Below are 9,790 nucleotides of genomic sequence, written 5' to 3' on the forward strand. Positions count from 1 at the left end.
AAAAATCTTAGAAAATTATTTCAGTAAAACAAATTGTTTTCTATTACTTTTAATCAAATTTTTAATTTGTATTATGTACAAAAAAATAACAAATTTTATTATAAAATAATTTAATTAAAAATATTATTATAAGATAAATTAGTTATTTTTCAAAATGGTAAAGCAGTTAATTTATGTGATAAGAGTAATTTTTAAAATAAAATTTAATTAAAAATCAAAATATTTAATTTTAAATTTCTTAAAAAACAGATTAATTTAAATATTTAATCTAATTCTATTACGGGTACATAGATCTCGTAGTACATTCAGACAGTGTTGTCAATAAGAACTGTTCATTAAGTGGCAAGTTTTGTGGGGTTGGACAACAATCACAACTAGTTAATAAGTAAATTACCAACTCGATTTCTGTATATTTTTTTGAATGACAACACGACCCCTCAAAAAAAATAATAATCCACTTCATCTCATGTCCCCTACTTCCATCACAATGCAGTATTTGAGGGTGTTTTTTGTCAACTCCAAACAAAAAATGCTAACCTGTCACGGTAACCATGTGTGCTAGCACCTCTCCTTGCATTGCTATGGTGGATATTCGCTGCATACGTGTACACCTCAAAATGGTCAAGCGATTAGGTGTCCTCTTTCACATCCGCAAAAATGTCGTCGTTTTCATGGAAGGAGACTTCTCATACGTTTCTCTCTCATCCATTCATGACTCATTGACTCATATCCATGAATGAGCACCATGATCCATCAGAAAGCAACAACAATAATCACAATCTAAATCTGAAAAATATACCAATTGTTACACATCTTTGGAATCGGAACAGCAAAGAAGTGCTTGGAAGCGACATGTGGCTGAAATGGAACGCATCAACAACCTCGCATCTCTTCCTGACTCACCGGAGCACCCTCTTTCTCCACCAGCACTATGTAAGAATCGGAGTTTTTCACGTAAAATCATTTTAATAAAATAATTTTAGTGCCCGAAATAGATTAAAAATGTAGAAGTTTTAATTTGAAAATATAAAGGTGAAATTTGATTTCAAGGAATTTTTCTCAGATGGAAAATGTATCTTTTTCGAAGGATTTTTGTAAAAATGTGTACTGGCGATTAAGCTGGCAGTATCAACTTTAGTCTGACCAGTACCACGTATTTTGGAAAATAAGATTTTGCAAAGTGATTTATTATTTTGAAAGGGTAAAAAGTAATTTGGAATTGAAAACCGGGCATTAATCTTAAAGGTTTTGGCCTAAAGTGGACAAAACGGACCAAAAATACTAACGGGTTGGATCGGGACCAAATCGGGCCCAAGGCCCAATATATATAAGCTCATTAAATGAGCTTTGAGCTCATTTCCAGCCCAAAGAGAGAGAGGGGCGCAGGTTAAAGAGAAGAGAGGAGAAGAGGTGATGTTACTATTCACCTTCTTTTTCAAAGCTCCATAACTCTTGATCCAGAGCTCTGATTGACGAGCTATTTGCGGGCACCAAAGCTCTTGACAAGCTCTTCCTTTCTATATAAGAAAATCTGGTAAGAACTTGCATCTCAATCCCTAGTTTCCAGCCCTAGAATTCTGCATTTTTGGATTATGGCTTTTGAGTAGATTTTGTAGTTTTGGTTGTTTAGGTGATCTCTAGTAGTGGGTAATTGTTTAAAATTGCCCCAATCCTTTTTGGACAAGGTAAATTTGCTTATAAACCCTTGCAGTGCTGTATGTTATGATTTCTAAGTTTTGATTTTGATGACAATCTGTGAACAATATGAGTTTTTTTAGGATAATGAGAAGAATAAACGTTTTGATGGATTTGAGTAATGTTGGGTATTGTTTGGTGATAATTATTGGAATTGATGAGAATTTTTATTGGTGTTGATGAGTATTTATGGTGATTAGTTATGTTGATGAATAATGGGGATTATGAGAAATTAGGGTAATAAGCTAATATAAAATGTTTGTGGTGGTTTGGAATAAAGGATATTATGATTGATAATGATTATGAGTATTGATGATGATAACTTGACGATAATGTGTTTATTTGGAGGGAAGTTGGAAATATGTAATGTTGATGATTAATGGGAATGGTAATTGGTAATATTGATGTTAATGAGGTCCATGGAAATTGAGAAATATGTCTTTGGTTGGATTTAGAGTTGTTGAATGGTTTAAAGGGTTGTGTGATTGAGAAAAGGGTTGAAAAGTGTTGGTATAAATTTTGGGTTGTCTTGGTATGGTTGAAATGTGATTGAATTGGTTTTAATTGGGAGCCTTGGTAAAAATTGAGGTTTTGATATTTTTGGTAAAAATGGATTTTTAGTGAAGCTTGGCAGATCATAACTTGGGCCTCGGTTTTCAAAATTGACTGAAAATTGTTTCAGATTAAAGATGATTTCAAGGGTTTTAAATTGATATAAAGTTTGTAAAATTTCGATTTTCGCATAGGAAGTTATGATCATTCAAAGTTTAGTGTCAAAATCTGAAATTCTGCAAAATTGTAGAATTTTGTGATTTCTGGTATGTGCGCACGGATAGCCTTGTGCGCACGCACAACCCTGCAAAATTTTAAACCTGTGCACACGCACAGACTTGTGCGTACGTACACGCAGGGGAAGGCTCCTTGTTTGCAGCGCTAGCACAGCTTGTGCACGCACATACCAATGAGGATTTGCAACCTGTGCGTACGCACAGCCCTGTGCGCACGCACACGTTGGGAAGGTCAGTCTGTTGGGGCGCTAGCACACATTGTGCGAGTGAATAGAATTGCAAAATTTGGTACCTGTGCGTACACACATGTTTTAAAACTTCTCTTGGGCGTGCGGACGCACACCCCTATGCGTACGCACACGCCCTGTTTCTCAAATTTAAACTTTGTTTTTATCTATTTTACCATCCCAACAAGCTTGGAAGCTTCTGTGACACCATTTTAAGACTCTTGGGCTTATTTTCGGATATCAGACATGAGAAAGGTCCTAGGAGGATTTTATTTGGGTTTACTTTTAAAAGTTAGCGAACAGAGGTTTAGGTTTCTAGTGTATTGAGAATGAGTTGGTCAAGAGAGAAGGAAGAGTAGTGAACTTGGTGATTTCTGGCAATGAATTGAGAAATTGACGAACTAGTGAGTTCGGAATGGAAAGTTATGAATTGAGGATGGTTGTGATGAGTTAAGAACTTGGAAAGGAATGATGAGGAAATGATTGGAATATATGAGAGTGTGTGGAGTCTATATCTCCGGCATAGCAGATTGTTCTATTGTATGACAAATGGTTGTTGAGAGCGTGCAGGGCCTATATCTCTGGCATAGCATATTGTTCTGCTGCATGAGTAAATGTTGTTGAGAGTGTGCAGGGCCTATATCCCTGGCGTAGAAGATTTTTCTGCTGCATGACTAGTTGTTGTTGAGAGTATGCGGGGCCTATATCCCCGGTGTGGCAGGTTGTTCTGCAGTATGATTTGTTGTGGTTGGTTCCTTCTCTACTGCAGGAAATGTGCGGGGCCTATATCCCTGGCGTAGTAGACTCCCTACTGTATGAGTGTGCAGGGCACTATATCTCTAGCATGGCAGAAAAGTCTACATCTGGGAGGATGTGTCGGGTTGGCATTTACAGACTGACAAGTGATATCACGAGCCAATAGGATAGACATTCATCATATGCATCTCTTATGTGCTTGTTTGCTTTGATTACTTGAGTTTGCCTAATTGTATAATATGCCCACTTGCTTCTTGAATTACTTGTTATATATGATTACTACCTGTGTTTTACTTGCTTGCTTTATCTGTGTTTGTCTGGTGCTGAGGAGGTTAGGCAGGCGGTGGCGATGGGATCGCACGGATGGCAGGTTGGTGAAGGCTGTGGGACAGCGGTGGCTAGTTTTTGTTAGAAATCCCTTAAGTTTTAGAAAACACTATTTATTGTTTATGGTTTTAAGTTATTTATTTCGTTTAAGCTAGAATATCTGTTTGGTGTGAAGTTCTAGGATTGCCTTTGGTATCCCGGAACCTTACATATTACATTATTGGGCACTGTTATCATACTAAGAACCTCCGGTTCTCATTCCATACTTTGTTGTTATTTATCAGATATAGGTCGTAATTCACCTTGGTGAAATTGCGAACATGGTGACAGAGCGGAATATGGTTTCTCCTGATTTATTTCTGTTTTACTTTGTTATAGTTACTCTCACATCTTTGTGTATATTTAACTTTATGGCCTTAGAGGCTTACTTGAGAGATAAGTTGTATAAGTTGTTTTAACCCCAAAACTCTGTATCTTACTATTTGTAACTAGTCGGCTTAAACTTCGCAAGCTGTGGCTAGTTTTCTATATTAAAATATTATATCTATATATGTTCTATTCTCTTGCATCTATACCTTGTGTCTTATGTGTTAGCTTCGTGTGAACGTTTCGCGCTTTTGTAATTCTATCTTTGAGCTTAATCCTTCATCGGGCTTCTAGAATATATTATTTCCTTCTATATATAAATATGTATAAGCCTTAGAATTGTCGTAACCTTTGATTAACCTTTGCTTTACGGCTAGAGGTAAACCTTAGGGTAATTAGGGTGTTACATACTTCACCCACGATCTCATCATACCAACCACCGTCACCCGCTACAAACGCCACTACTGCCATCTGCATCAGCCCCAAGCTCGGTTAAACGCCACCGATTCCAGGTAAGATCCCTTATACACCTTCTTATCGCGGTCCACCAGAGCTACCCTTGAAGGGGACCCACTGTAAGGTGCTTGCGATGCATTCGCAACCTCCAAAGTCACAATCTTTAACTTCTCATCATCAACGACTATACCATGTCCATTGCAAACAACACTATTATTGGATCTCAAATTCTCATCTTCATCATCGCGGTCCATTCAGGTTCGGGTTGTGAGCCCCAACCCGTTGTTGCGGGGATCCAAGACAAAAGGAGAACCTTTAAAGAAGAGATCGAGGAGACTAAAATGGTGTGGGAGGAAGTCAGAGACGGGGTGAATTGGTCATTATTGCGGAGGTTATGAGGATTTAGATGTTCTCTAAGTCGCGGAGCTCCTGTAGAAACTGGCAGCAGTGGCTGCGGGGTACGGCAGAAACGATGAAGGAGGGTAAGGGAGGTCTCACCATTAAGGAAGAGGTTGGTTACAAGGAATTGTTTGACATGGATGGAGTGGTGGAGGAGGAGGCTAGGGAATTTGAGATTGACGCCAATGTAGAAACGACTGGTTGATCCGAGTCCTACAGCAGTAACTCAGAAATTGGAGATTGCCGGGTAGGCAAGGCTGCGGGTTGAGTCTACGAGGGAGACTGGAGATTGGCATGATGCTCAGTCAACAACGTATGAGAAGTCTTCTCCCATGAAAATGACGATGTTTTTGCAGACATCAAAGAGGACAACTAATCCCTTGACCATTTTGAGGTGTACACAAATATGCAGCAAACATCTACCTCAACAAGGAAAGGTGCTAGCACACACAGTTATCGTGACAAGTCACATTTTTCGTTTAGAGTTGACAGAAAAATACTCACAAGAACTGCGTTGTGTCACGGAAATAAGGAATAGGGGCTGAAGTGAATTTTTTTAGGGGTCACATTGTCATTCGGAGATGGGCCGAATTGATAGTTCACTCACTAGTTAGCTTTATATTTTGACTTTAATAATGTTTTATTATAGGTAGTTGTTTTAAATTTTAATAAATTAATAATGTAAGAAACCTTAAAAATGGTAAATAATCATACATGTTGTGTCAATAACACTTTTGCTTTTAATAAATTTCTAGGCAAATATTTTGATTGGCGTGATATTTGATAATACTAAATTATAAATTTATAAATATATTTAAATTTATTAAATTGTTGAATAAATTAAGTGTTCATTAGTTCATACTTTTTGCAGATGTGATGAATTAATGGGATTCGAAGATCCTAATGTCGGAGAAAAATTGTCGGTAAAGAAATTCACAAAAATGTCGCGTTGTAAGTTTAGTTCTAAACCAACAAATTATCTTTGGTCAACGTTTAAATTGTTTTCACTTAAGCAAACCCAATAAAATTAACCGAAGTATTTAAACCTCGGGTCGTCTTTCAAGGAATTACAGGGAAGTGTGTTTATTATTGGTTATGATGTACTTTTTTTTTGGGGTTTTGAAATAAGGAACAAGAAAATATAAATTGCGAGAAAAATAAACTAACAACTAAGAAAGGTCCTAGCAAGGATTGAGAATTGGAATTCCTATCCTCACTATCATCATCAATTGTGATGGTAAGTACAAATCGCTTTCACTTAGTTATCCTCTAACAAATGAAGGAAAGTCAAGCAAGCAAAATCAACTTAAGTTCACAAGTTCTAATCAAAGACTAGATTTAGTGAGGCTTAAGCCAACTAGCAACTTTCAATCACCAATCAACAAAAGAATTTTAATAACTCAAGAGTCTCTAATTAATCAATCGAAGTCAAGAATATAAAAATCTATTTTAAAATCCAACCAAGCATTTTATCAAACACTTGGAAGGCACAAAATAAAAACATAGAAAAGTAACAAGAGAATGTAAAATCTAAGACTAACAATTGCAAGGAATCAATAACAACAAATGAAGAAAGAAGCAATAAACATGAAATACCTCAAATTGTATTAAAAGAAAATTGAATCTAGCAAGAAGAAATAAGAAACTAAATTGGAAAAATAAGGAAATCAATAAGAGAAGATAAACTAAGATACTAGAATAATAAAAGGTAGAAAAGACTAAATTAAAGCAAGATAGAATTCTGAAACTAAGAAGAAATAAGACTAAAAACCCTAAAACCTAGAGAGATGATAGAGTCTCTCTCTAGAAACCTACATCTAAAACATATAGTGTGAATGAATGAAAAGTGAATGGAATCATTGATTCTGCTCCACTCCCCAGCTTCTAATCTATATTTTTGGGCTTGAAACTGGGTCAAATGTAGCCCAGAAATCGCCCCAAGTGTTTTTTGTTAATTCCAGCACGTAACGCTCGTCATGCGTACACGTCAGTCACGCGCACACGTCACTGGATATTGAACTGGCCACACGTATGCGTCATCCATGCGTGCGCGTCGTTTGTCTGCTGCACCGGTCACGCGTACGCGTCGTCCATGCATGCACGTCGGCACCAGCTTCTCAAAACTTCAATTTCTTGTGTTCCTTCCACTTTTGCATGCTTCATTTCCATCTTCTATTCCATTTCTGCCCTATAAACCCTGAAATCACTTATCACACATATCACAACATCGATGGCAATAAAAGAGGATTAAAAATTAGCAATTTAAAGGCCAAAGAATCATGTTTTTAATCATAGCACAAATTCGGAAGGATTTATAAAACCATACAATTTATATGAATAAGTGTAAAAATAGTTGACAAAACCCACTCAATTCAGTCCAAAATATATCATAAAATAGTGGTTTATCACCTAATCAGACAACATTGGAACCTGGCCGGAAGGATAATCTGCAAAATACTTTGATGCTTAAGTCAGTAATATTTTAGGTGATTGTGGTGAATAGAGTATTACTTGCTGAGTTTCCCTTTTTTATTACATCTTTCAGATGTATCTATTATTAGGCATTTACTGCCTTTAATGTATATTTTTAATGTCATAATTTGACAGCTTCATGAGTTAATGACTTTGTTAGTCTTAATGACAACCCTGTTAGCTTTATCGAGCTCATAATGTGATATTCTAATTTAATCATATTCTCGATATACCATTCGTGTTCAGAATAGTGTCCCAACTCATATTCTCGATATACCATTCTTTGAGCAGTTGTATTTTTTTCTCAATTTGTGAATTATCATATTTTAATTACAACTTCTCTCTCCATCAATCAATGGCACATAAATTTTCAATTAAATAGCTCCACTTTAACTTCCCCTTATCAATTTACTCAAAACTTCCAAAAACTCCTTCTTTCTCTTCGAAGTGTTTCTCTAGGTTATCCTTTCTGCACAGAAACCATCCTTAGTCATCTTCTTCCTTTTCTTGTCAGTGAATTAGTTAGGAAAAATTCATTCTCCGCTTCCATCTTCAAGTGCATCACTTAGCATCTTTCATCAAATCCAAGTAAGATTTTTGTCATATGTAGCATTTCCTTCGAAGGTCATATATATGTATATTTTATGGGGTCGAATTCTGCTTTTTTTTTACTGTAGCATGTTCTTTCTAAATGATTATGGCATAAATTTTTTCCAACTTCATAGTTTTTGTTAGGAAAATATAGTAGGGGTACCACTATTTTAGTTTTTCCTAATTTGAGTAATGTTGATTTAGGCTTTTCTTGCCCCTTTTTGGGTTTTTTCGAAAAATGATGAGTTTTCTTCGAGTTTTCTTAGTAATTTTTGAAAATTTCCCTTTGTAACATAGTGGCGATGCCCCTGTAGATTTTTCCCAGATGTCAAGGAGAAAGCTTACCTTCAATCGTAAATGTCGTGAATGCATTGTTACCATGAGGCAACTTCGCTCTTAGCTCAATCTAGCTGGCGAGGTGGACATATACTCTTGGGTTTTCAAGGAAGTGAAATCCATCCCATCTACCATCACGCAATAGGAACTGGACAGTTTGTGAGAATATAGGGTTATCTTCAACTTAGATTTGGGCAACCTGTATGTGTTGTCAGCTCCAAGTTCTGATGATTGTCTGTGCAATATAAATGAGCATGCTAGAAATGTTTTGGAATAGGTAGCCCTTCTTTTACGGAATTTTAGGAAAATCTTTTAAAGTATACTGGTTGTGCTCCTTAACAAATCCATCCTAATAGTTGGGATATTATACATAGTTTCAAACTTCTATGTTCTTTCTTAGATCTTGATGTTTCCGTCAAAGCCTTTTTCTATTTTTTTACTTTGACCATGCCTTTTAGTTCCCAAGGTCATGGGTTTATCTCTTTCTGACACTACAAGAAAAATGCTAGTTATCGTCGGATTTACCGTCGGATTAATGAAATTAATCCACTTTCAAGTACCTTACCGTGGGATTTACCGTCGTCCTGTAGGTGACGGTATAAATGGCGTTGGAAACCTCTAACCGACAGATTTTTTTCGTCCAATGCTAATTGTCGGTGGATTTTTTGTCAGTATTTTCAATAGATTGTTAAGTCTAGGTTGATAAGTACAGTCGGATTAACTTGAAATAGCGCCAAAACTTACCGTCGGATTAATCCGTTGATAGGATTTTTATTTTTTATCTTTTATCCACAACTAATAGTCAAAATGAAATTAAAACTCTTGCTAAAGAAATTGTTATAAGAAATCTTAAATTAGCCGAAATCAATAAATTATTTTATTAAAAATAAATGGTATGAATATAATAAAATGTCACAGAAGTAGAATAATGTACGCTAAACAAACAAAAATCCATAAAACCCTAAGTAATTTCACAGATCCTGATAATCGTCATCAGCGGCGGCGGCAGCGTGGTGGCCTTTACTGAGGCGGCGGAGTAGGTGCTACCATTGGTGCCCCACCAATAACGTCGTCAGGGTAACAAGCAGCGCCGCTGGAACTAACAACACTGCTACCTCCTGCGTGCATCTGCTGGTTGTACACCTCCATCTGTTGTCGCAGCTGCTTGAGCTACTCCAACTTCTCCATCAGGTCTGAGCTAGCGGCAACGCGTGCAAGAATCTCTCGATACCTCTGCTCGGACTGCTCCTGTTGCTGGTTAAGCTCCTGTGTTAGCTTCTGCACCTCCTCCCTTAGGCCAATAACCTCTTAGGGATCAATAGGGCTGGTGGCAGAGACAGAGGCAGAGGCAGAGGAAGCAGCCAATATGGAGGAGCG

The 9,790-nt window shown here is 36.9% G+C and overlaps 1 pseudogene; it reads right to left on the bottom strand.

The window, feature by feature from the left end:
• Positions 1–805: 805 nt before the first annotated feature.
• LOC130933961 (cytidine deaminase 1-like) lies at positions 806–9,562 on the bottom strand (annotated as a pseudogene).
• Positions 9,563–9,790: the final 228 nt, after the last annotated feature.

Source organism: Arachis stenosperma, chromosome 6 (assembly GCF_014773155.1).
Source record: "Arachis stenosperma cultivar V10309 chromosome 6, arast.V10309.gnm1.PFL2, whole genome shotgun sequence".
Taxonomy (NCBI): Eukaryota; Viridiplantae; Streptophyta; class Magnoliopsida; order Fabales; family Fabaceae; genus Arachis; species Arachis stenosperma.